Source organism: Pinus tabuliformis, chromosome 2_2 (assembly GCF_031772625.1).
Source record: "Pinus tabuliformis cultivar Carrire ecotype Pingquan chromosome 2_2, CPIR1, whole genome shotgun sequence".
Lineage (NCBI taxonomy): Eukaryota > Viridiplantae > Streptophyta > Pinopsida > Pinales > Pinaceae > Pinus > Pinus tabuliformis.
In genome coordinates, this window is record NC_142300.1 from 769,571,027 (window position 1) to 769,580,871 (window position 9,845).

Below are 9,845 nucleotides of genomic sequence, written 5' to 3' on the forward strand. Positions count from 1 at the left end.
TGGTCTCCTCGCCAGAGTCCATCAGATGGTCAACCTGCAAAAAGAACGGAGTTAAAGCACTCAAAAGATCAAATTCAGGACAAAGTGAACTCAAAACAGTGTTAAAAGTGAATGTCAAAACAAAAACATTAGAAAGTGGGTTTGGTAAGTTAATTTTTTCAAATTGGGCCTATAAAGAGTAAATTTCCCTCTAAACAACCTCATTATGCATTTGAGAGCTGGCAAAAACGAGTGAGAGGTCAAAAGAGGCGATTTGCAGAAAGTTGGAGTCATTCTCAGGGGCGCGACCACTCAGGCTCAGTGCGCGACCAGTTGGGTAGGGTGCGACCACTCAGTGACCCCTCTGCAGTGTATTTTTCTAAAGGGCGCGACCACTCAGGCAGGGCGCGACCACTCAGAGCAGGGGCGCGACCACTCAAGCTATCTTCTACAGAACCACTCCAAATCGACTAGATCGCCCTCTTGCTTGCTCAACTGATCGAGGTAGGGTCTTCTCGTGCGTTTGAATGCTTGAAACATGAAATGATGGGCTTGCATATATATGTTTATCACCAAGAAATGTAAGGAGAAATGGATTTGGGTGATTGCTTGTTCATGTAGGCATTATGCTAGGGTTGATGTTTTTTCAAGGCTTTAAATCCCTATTTATTCCCTCCTTGTTTCCTATTAAATTCACAAATGTCATATATATCTTATCTCATTTGCAATAAATACTAAATCTCTCATCCCAAAATTCCTAAAACCCTATCCCTCCCCCAAATCCCTTTACAAAATCCTAATGCCCTTTCATGTATTCTACCCAAACCCTAATACCCTCCACACGGCAAGGAAAATAAATGAACAACAGCAAGGATAAAAAATGTTATGTAAAAAGAGAAAAGAGCAATAATATGGCAAAATGACCAAATAAAAAAAAGATATTGCTGTGCATAGTCATTGGAAAATAGAAGACACACTGCTGTTGCATATCCATAGCAAAAACAAGAAAAATGCAGCTGTGTATATGTATAAAATGGACATATTGCTATAAATATTGTTTGCAAAAGAATATTGTTGTGTCTCCCCAAAACCAAGCCCTGTTTTCCTCTCTACCCCTTCCCTAAAATCCTGTTCAATTAAGATCCCTTTTCCCTTATGACAAGATGTAAAAGAAGCCTTGTTCCCCTATGACTAAATGTACATAAAATCCTTTGAAAAACACTGTTTACCTTATGATGTACATTGAAAAAAAAAAACAAAAAACTCAAAGGAGCAAGCTATCTATGCTGTCCTATACTCCTGTTGCAAATGCATGTCCTTTCCCTTGATGACTATCATACGTATTTTCCCTAATAAAGTATTTCTTTGCAAATGATTTCCTAATGATGGAAGATGAGATGATATGTTTGACAATTTGTGAATTATCCCTTAAAAATCCCTGTTTTTACATATTTTCCCATTCCTTATTAAAAATCCCTCCCCTAACATTTCCCTTATGATTTTTTCCCCTTGAAATTAGCATACTTCTCAACATTTTTGCAGGCAAGGGCAGCAGTTTACTCTATCTATTTGCTTCACTTTGCTCAAAAGCACCATGTCAACCACTGAAACCTATGAGCAAGGTGATGACCGGTCTTCTTCCACAGAGATCGAGGTACAACAGAGGCCTCGTAAGGGTGGCAAAGGTGGTCATCATAGGAGAGAGGAACCCACCTCTTTGGCAGAATTGCAGGCCTGTCCTATGGCAGTGAATTGTTTCCGTTATATGTCATGTTTTCAGTTCTGTGAGAGGCTTGCCCAGATTCAGCACCACAGGGAGTTGGCCCGCTTATTTGTTTTGCACCTTCATGATGGGCAGGTCACTCTTGCAGGGGTGAATTTTGTACTATCTCCGGAGGTGATTTCAGAGGCTACCGGGATACCAAATGTGGGTGAGGTGTGGCCCAAGCGCAAAATGCTGGATTATGTTTATTTTGAGCCATATGTCAGGCCAGCATTCATGAGTCACTTGTCAGGGGTCTTTCCCTTCAGATTCCTCCGAGGGGAGTATGCTCCGATCATGCGGCTTATCATGCATTACTTCACATGCGAGGGAAGATTTTCACAGGTCTTCTCTTGTCACATTCGCCTGTTGATGCACTTTACCCGAGTGAGGATGATGAACATCCCGGTTTTCTTCTTCCAAGACATTCAGAGGATGGTGTCCGTGTTTCAGAGGCAGTCCCCAGCTCAGCAGCATAGGAGTTTGTGCCATCATGGTCTCATCCAGCTCATTGTTTCCCATCAGTTGAGTCAGCAGGGCATTCCATGGGCAGACTTCATTTCTCATGAGTTATTTACAGTGCCACCACAGCCATACCCAGAGCCAGAGGTCATTTATGAGGAGGGAGGTCCATCTCACCAGCCCGAGATCATTGTTCCGAGACAGGTTGCTTCCTCACCTCAGGTCACCTACCGGAGAGGTCACAGGACCTTGTTTGCAGCAGCTCGACGAGTACTTTCTCCACAGCAGGTGGAAGGGGTCTCGCCATCATCATCTACAGGTCAGCGAGTGTTATCTCCACATCAGGTGGAAGGGGCCTCGCATTCTTCATCAGCAGAGGCAGTACGGGAGGGCAAGCAGCCCATGGTTGAGGACGAGAGAGTTGGTGATACACATCATGATTTCATTGACCTTGATGCTCGCTCCCTCACTTTAGATTTGCATGAGATCATCCGACAGAGAGAGGCGGAAAACCGCTTGTTACAGCAAAAGCTCGACATGGCCCAATGGACAATAAACTATCTTGAGCAGCGCAACAAGCAACTTGAGGATGAGAAAGAGTTGGATGAGCTGTGGAGGATTCGAAGTGACCGAGTCATCAACCGTAGGAGGCCCGGTGACTTGCTGCCCAAGGAGAGGGAATCCATGCTTATCCGTGTGAATGCACACTTGGAGATACTGTTGGAGAAAGCCAACCAAGACAAGAGGCTGCTACGGAACATGACAAATCATTATTGGGCGAGAATGCATGTTTGCAAAGCAAAGATGAAGATACTCCAAAGGAAGTTGTCCGAGGCCCGCAGGAGGAAGAAGAAGACCAACCCGCTCCGTATCTTGGCTGAGGCCTCTCTCACTCACCATGATACTCATTAGCCTCCTCCTAGCAGCAAACCCAAGAAATTTTGAGAGTTTTGAGACATTTTTGGCATTTTTGAGAATTTTACAGGTTTTGGCCATTTGAGTGGTCTCACCCCGTGCGCGACCAGTCATGGGGAAAGCTCAGAATGGGGAAAACTCTACATTTTTGGAATTTTCATGCAAAAATACACTTGCCTATGGATGGGTTTCAGATTTTATGAAGATTTGGGCTCCCAAAAGCTCAAAATACATGCAAATTTTGACTTTCTACCCCTTTTTTGAGTTGCAGAAAGCTGCCTTGGGAGAAATGACTTTTTAGGGGTCAAATCAACTCGAAATTCAGAAATTCCAGTGGGGTTGGAAATTAGACTCACAGAACTTTCCAATGAGCTATCTTGCACCTGATTTGGACACCAGGAAGGTCCACAAACAGAGCTGTCAATGCGCACGACCAGTCAAAGTGAGGGGCGCGACCACTCAGGGAAATTTCACTGTTTTGACCAGTTCGGCCAGCAAAACACTGTTTTTACTTTTGTTGACTTTTGAGGCATGTAAATGATGGATTTTTGTGTAATTTTCATAGCACTTGGACACATTTACTCTCCTTTGACACTTCTAGAAGTTTCTTTGATGTAAATAGTGAATATTTAATGCATGGATATATTACCTAAGTTTTAGAGGCAAGTTGTTTTGACTGCCTATTATCTAGTGCTCAGTTTAGAATTAGTTGAAACAGCTCCTAGGAAGCTGAGCTCGACCCCTAGAGGTGGGGAAAGGAGTTAGATCATCTATATTATGCCTTCTCTTGCTCATTTTCATGGTTGGACTCTTGAGGGAGAAGCTCTATTGTATATTTTACTTGTATCTCTGCAATTTGAGGAAAAGGAAGGCCAGGGTTTTGCAGACATCATTGGGATTCTTGTGGACTATTGTGTTGATGGTGTGTTCTCTTATTGTAATTGTAAGTGTGTTTATGTGTTCCATCTCTTTCTTTACTGCAGCTTATTAAACAAATGAAGTGATAAAGTTTGAATTCATGCTTGCCATGCTCAGCTTTCAAATTTGTTTAATGTTTATGTTTTCCACTGTCTAGAGAGGATTCAAAGTCATTGTTTGCCCTCTTTAGCTTCTCTTTTTTCTTCTTTGATCATCCATCTCAGCTAAAGGCATCAGCACAAACTCCTACCTTGCCCCAAAGACCCACCTGCAAAAACTGAGCTCAATCCCCGCACCCTGAATCGCACTCCCTCCAATTGCCACCAAAAACACCAAAAACCCCTAAATCAACTCCCGTTATCAGTTTACTAGCCTAATATCAGTGTTAACTTGTTGGTCATCTCACCCCATTGAAAATTTTCCGAGATAGACCGGAGAGAGCCTTCTCATACCCCGTAGGGATAGCTACGAGGTGAAATGGTTTGATGTTGCCTTGAAGGTTTACCTTCCTCAACCTAGGGTGAAATCTCAAGCGCTAACATAGTGGCGACCATACTGGGGAGAACAAACTTGTTTGTGTGTTGATGTGTTTGTTTCACAAGTCTTAGACGGAGCCTGAAGTTACGCCAGGTAGCCTTCGAAAACGCTCTTGTTTTACATCAGCGTTAGTAGATAAACGTTGCTTCAGTCAATCTCCGTGAGCTTGTGAATACAACACTTCATTTGCATTTTACCCCAGTACATGTATCAAGTTCAGATCTGATTGTTGATAGTGGACAACGATCAGACACTGACAAGGCTGAAATCATTCACTGGCGACTCCTTCACTGAAAACTCCAGAGATCAATGCTTCTCATGGTGACTTCACTGCAGAGAGATCAATAGCTTTGAGATTTTCAAGATGGATCAGATTGCAAGAAGATACGCTCCCCTGAGCCGAGATCACATTCCAGGTTTTCCAAATAATATTCCAAAGGTAGATTGGTCAAGGAATTTGCCTACATTTAATGATGATGGTAAGAAGGATGCTGCTCTTCATCTAGTTAGATTTCATATGCATATTTGCAAATTGAAGGTGGATTTTCCTGAAGATTGCTTGATGAAGATATTCTTGGCCACTCTGGAAGGTGAAGCTCAATCATGGTATGAAAGTTTGCCGCCTGCTTGTATTTACTGTTTAAAGGATTTTCATGCTGTGTTCATTGAACGATATAAGGACTCTTATCCATCATTGAATTTAGTTCAAGACTGTTGCAAGCATGCCTATAGTTTTATTGAAAGCCTTGAGAAGTTTTATGAAGATGATAATTTCATGGATGAAGAGATCATGGAAGCCCTGTATGAAAATCCATTTCAGCAACACACAGAAATCTTAGAGGATACTTGTCAAGATCAGCAAGCTGAAGATTTCCATATGGTTGAAAATGAGGAAAGAGCAAATGTTGTTTCAGATTTACCCACAGAAGAAGACAGCAGCATGCAACCCATCAAAGAGAGCTCTGCTGTTGAGATCATAGACAGAGTTTTGGATTCAGATGTTCATGAACAGCAAGTTGAGATCTTTGTGCAAGTAAGTGATGGAACTCCTTTCAATAGCTCAGTAATAAATGATAGTTTGAGTGCCCTATCGTATAAAGATAATTACTGCTTAAGCAGAAGAAAACAAAAGGCATTATCTCCTTTGTCTGAAGAGGAGATAGATCAGCTTTTGAAAGGTCCTTCTACAACCCAAGCTAAAGCAAATCAGCAGTGTGCACATGGTCACGAAAGTGTTGGTGAAACTTCTTCCTCTTTTGAAAATGATGACAGTCTTGTAATTAGTTTTATAGATCAACAAACAGATAATATTTTCTTTCATGAAGATGATAAGGCTGTCATGTTTGATGATCTTGAAGATTGTTTTCTGTTTGAGAATGACCTACCATATTGTCAGACTACCGAAGATCATAGCATACAGGATTACCTTTCAGATTCTTCATATGTTTCATGTGTTGAAATGCCTTTCCAAGAAGAGATCTGCCCATCCATTTGTTCAGAGTTTTTTGAAGCCCATGAGCATACTTTCACCGAAGCACATGATGAAGGCAGATCAGAATTTGAAACAAAGGATACCTTGTTCTTTCAGCAGGAGGTGGCAGTGACAAATCTTCATGTTTTTCACGATCCTCTAGCAAGTTTGTTGCAGTCAGCAGTGAAAATGATTATTGTTGTGTTCAGTGATGAAGGAGATCACGGTCAGCTATGTTTTTGGATGCTCAGTTATAGGTTTGTATTGTTGACCAGAAGATCTAATCAGGAGAATCAATCAAGAAGGCATCTGCTTGATTGGTTGCATTGGCATTTTGATATAGTTTGATGTATATAGTCTTGTAAGAAACACTGGTGGTTGTCATCATGATTTCACATCTTGATGGACTGCTGCCCTTCTCTTGTTTTAGTTAAGTCAATCATGAGTCATTTGTGTTTGGTCTGTTGAGTGAGTTTTTCAAGTTATTTAAATTTGCCATCGAGTCGGTTTGAGTCAAGTTCTAGTAAAGTTTCAGTCAGTTTTCAGTCAAGTTTTCATTCAATAAATGAGTCAAAGTCTTGTGTCGTTTGCCGAAATAATGACTCCATTGCCCAATGACTATAAGGCACTGATCTGCTCTCCCAGAGGTCTAAGGTTCTTGGCACCTCCAAGGAGCTACCATCCCCATTGGAGCCAATGTTAGTGTCGGTCATGATGCCCTCCATCGGTGATCAAAAGCTCTTTGCATGTGCATAGGTAGGTGTCTCATCAGTATCAGTTTTGCATCCCGTTAGGCATGCCATAAAACTGATGGAGGAGCTGGTCCTTGTTCCCTTCTTGGCTTTGCTGGATCAGGTCATATCATTTAATGAGCTTGTGTTACACTTGTTTTATTTTTGTCTTGAAATCCCAAGTCTTAGGTCTAGGGTTTTGGTCAAAAATCACTGCAAGGTCATGAGTCAGAGGTCTAAAAGTCCCCAGCAAGCCGGAAGGAGGTATGTAAATATGTTCCATTGATATTTTTCATCAGGTACAGCTCATTTATACCTTGGATTTAAAAACCCTGTTTTTAAACCCAAGGTCATGTGAAATTTGCAAAAAATAAGGAAAATTTTCAAAATTCTTCAAAATGTTGGCAATAACCCTGGTCTCCTCGCCAGAGTCCATCAGATGGTCAACCTGCAAAAAGGACGGAGTTAAAGCACTCAAAAGATCAAATTCAGGACAAAGTGAACTCAAAATAGTGTTAAAAGTGAATGTCAAAACAAAAACATTAGAAAGTGGGTTTGGTAAGTTAATTTTTTCAAATTGGGCCTATAAAGAGTAAATTTCCCTCTAAACAGCCTCATTATGCATTTGAGAGCTGGCAAAAATGAGTGAGAGGTCAAAAGAGGCGATTTGCAGAAAGTTGGAGTCATTCTCAGGGGCGCGACCACTCAGCCTCAGTGCGCGACCAGTTGGGTAGGGCGCGACCACTCAGTGACCCCTCTGCAGTGTATTTTTCTAAAGGGCGCGACCACTCAGGCAGGGCGCGACCACTCAGAGCAGGGGCGCGACCACTCAAGCTGTCTTCTACAGAACCACTCCAAATCGACTAGATCGCCCTCTTGCTTGCTCAACTGATCGAGGTAGGGTCTTCTAGTGTGTTTGAATGCTTGAAACATGAAATGATGGGCTTGCATATATATGTTTATCACCAAGAAATGTAAGGAGAAATGGATTTGGGTGATTGCTTGTTCATGTAGGCATTATGCTAGGGTTGATGTTTTTTCAAGGCTTTAAATCCCTATTTATTCCCTCCTTGTTTCCTATTAAATTCACAAATGTCATATATATCTTATCTCATTTGCAATAAATACTAAATCTCTCATCCCAAAATTCCTAAAACCCTATCCCTCCCCCAAATCCCTTTACAAAATCCTAATGCCCTTTCATGTATTCTACCCAAACCCTAATACCCTCCACACGGCAAGGAAAATAAATGAACAACAGCAAGGATAAAAAATGTTATGTAAAAAGAGAAAAGAGCAATAATATGGCAAAATGACCAAATAAAAAAAAGATATTGCTGTGCATAGTCATTGGAAAATAGAAGACACACTGCTGTTGCATATCCATAGCAAAAACAAGAAAAATGCAGCTGTGTATATGTATAAAATGGACATATTGCTATAAATATTGTTTGCAAAAGAATATTGTTGTGTCTCCCCAAAACCAAGCCCTGTTTTCCTCTCTACCCCTTCCCTAAAATCCTGTTCAATTAAGATCCCTTTTCCCTTATGACAAGATGTAAAAGAAGCCTTGTTCCCCTATGACTAAATTTACATAAAATCCTTTGAAAAACACTGTTTACCTTATTGTTGTGGGGAAAAGTATCCGACTCGGATGACCCTATCCCTACTCTAAAGGTGACAGTCTTTAGCAACAACTGAAAGTAAAGCTTTGATGTTTTCCTTTATGAAAGTACAGAGAGAAGGGAGAAGAGATTAACCAACCTGGTGTCTTTCGCTTAGTCGATCCTTATCCTCTCTCTTTGTCTCTTGTTCCCAGCTCCTTGCTCTCTTTGCCGGTCCAGCTACACACAGATCCTGCACAAACAAGAGAGGAAACTACAAGATACAAGTACTCATAACTGATGCATGGATTAGAGTGAATCAAATATACATGTAAATACAATACATCAATGCAATACAAGTATATAGGAGAACATGCAAAACTTTATTGATAGAAGTAACAGGGTTCTGAGAAGGTTACAACCAATGATGGCTCCAATCCAGCAGCACCTCCCCAGCAGCAAGAACTCTCCTCTTCACCTCTAGTAAAACAATCACCCAATAGCTCTAACTGTAAACCAACAGCACCTCCTTGCTTTACACAAAATTCCAGCCTCCTTAGACCTCATAGAAGAGCTCTATATATAGGAGAGAAGAAGAGAGGATGAGTCAGCTTGAGGCTGGCATAGAGCTGACTAGTGTCCTCTCCCTCTTCAGTTAATCTTCAGTTCTTGAGTCCACTTGGAGATCCTTGCTTACACATGGTGATCAAGTACCTCTTACTCATCACAGGGCGAATCTCATGAACCAAGTGTCAGTTTGGAAGCTTCCTGGGCAGTTGAGACTTTGCAGAATGACTGTGCCACTTGGCCAATCTCGCCCAGCGCAGGTAGCCTTCATTAGATTTGACTTCCAGCGCAGGTACAAGGAGGAGCAGTTGCATTCCAGCGCAGATGCTCAGTGGAGCAGCTGACATGATCCAAAATTAGCCTGTTTTGAAGTGTTTTCAGGTGGAGAACTGATTGGAAGTGCTGTTGTTTGATGACCTTGTTCTTTTAGGGGTAGGAACAACATGTTTAGGGACTGAGGATCCCTGTATTTATTGAAATTTCATGCTCCATGCTGCGAGGCACAAAAATGTCTATAACAGTTGCCCCCTAAAGTATGAGGCCGTTTATCGGGTGAAATGCTTTATCTAGAGGGTCCGAAGTTCATTCCAGTGCTAAGGAGGCGCCCTGTAATACAATACAATACATTATTTTTCATTCTATTTTCATGATCTAGCTGAGGCGGGCATTCCCATGCTCAGCTTTTATAAATACATTTTGGTACATATGACAGACGATCGTCTGAAGGTAGACTGATAATTTTCTGCTGAAATTATCATCCTTTGAATAGGATGATCATCTGCTGCAATGATGTACATGGTAAATGCTTTTATATTTCCTGAATATATATCGCAGCCCGGATGGATGAAACTAGATCCGGGGTCTTCAAACTCGTTCGATCTTCACTCTAAGTACAAGTC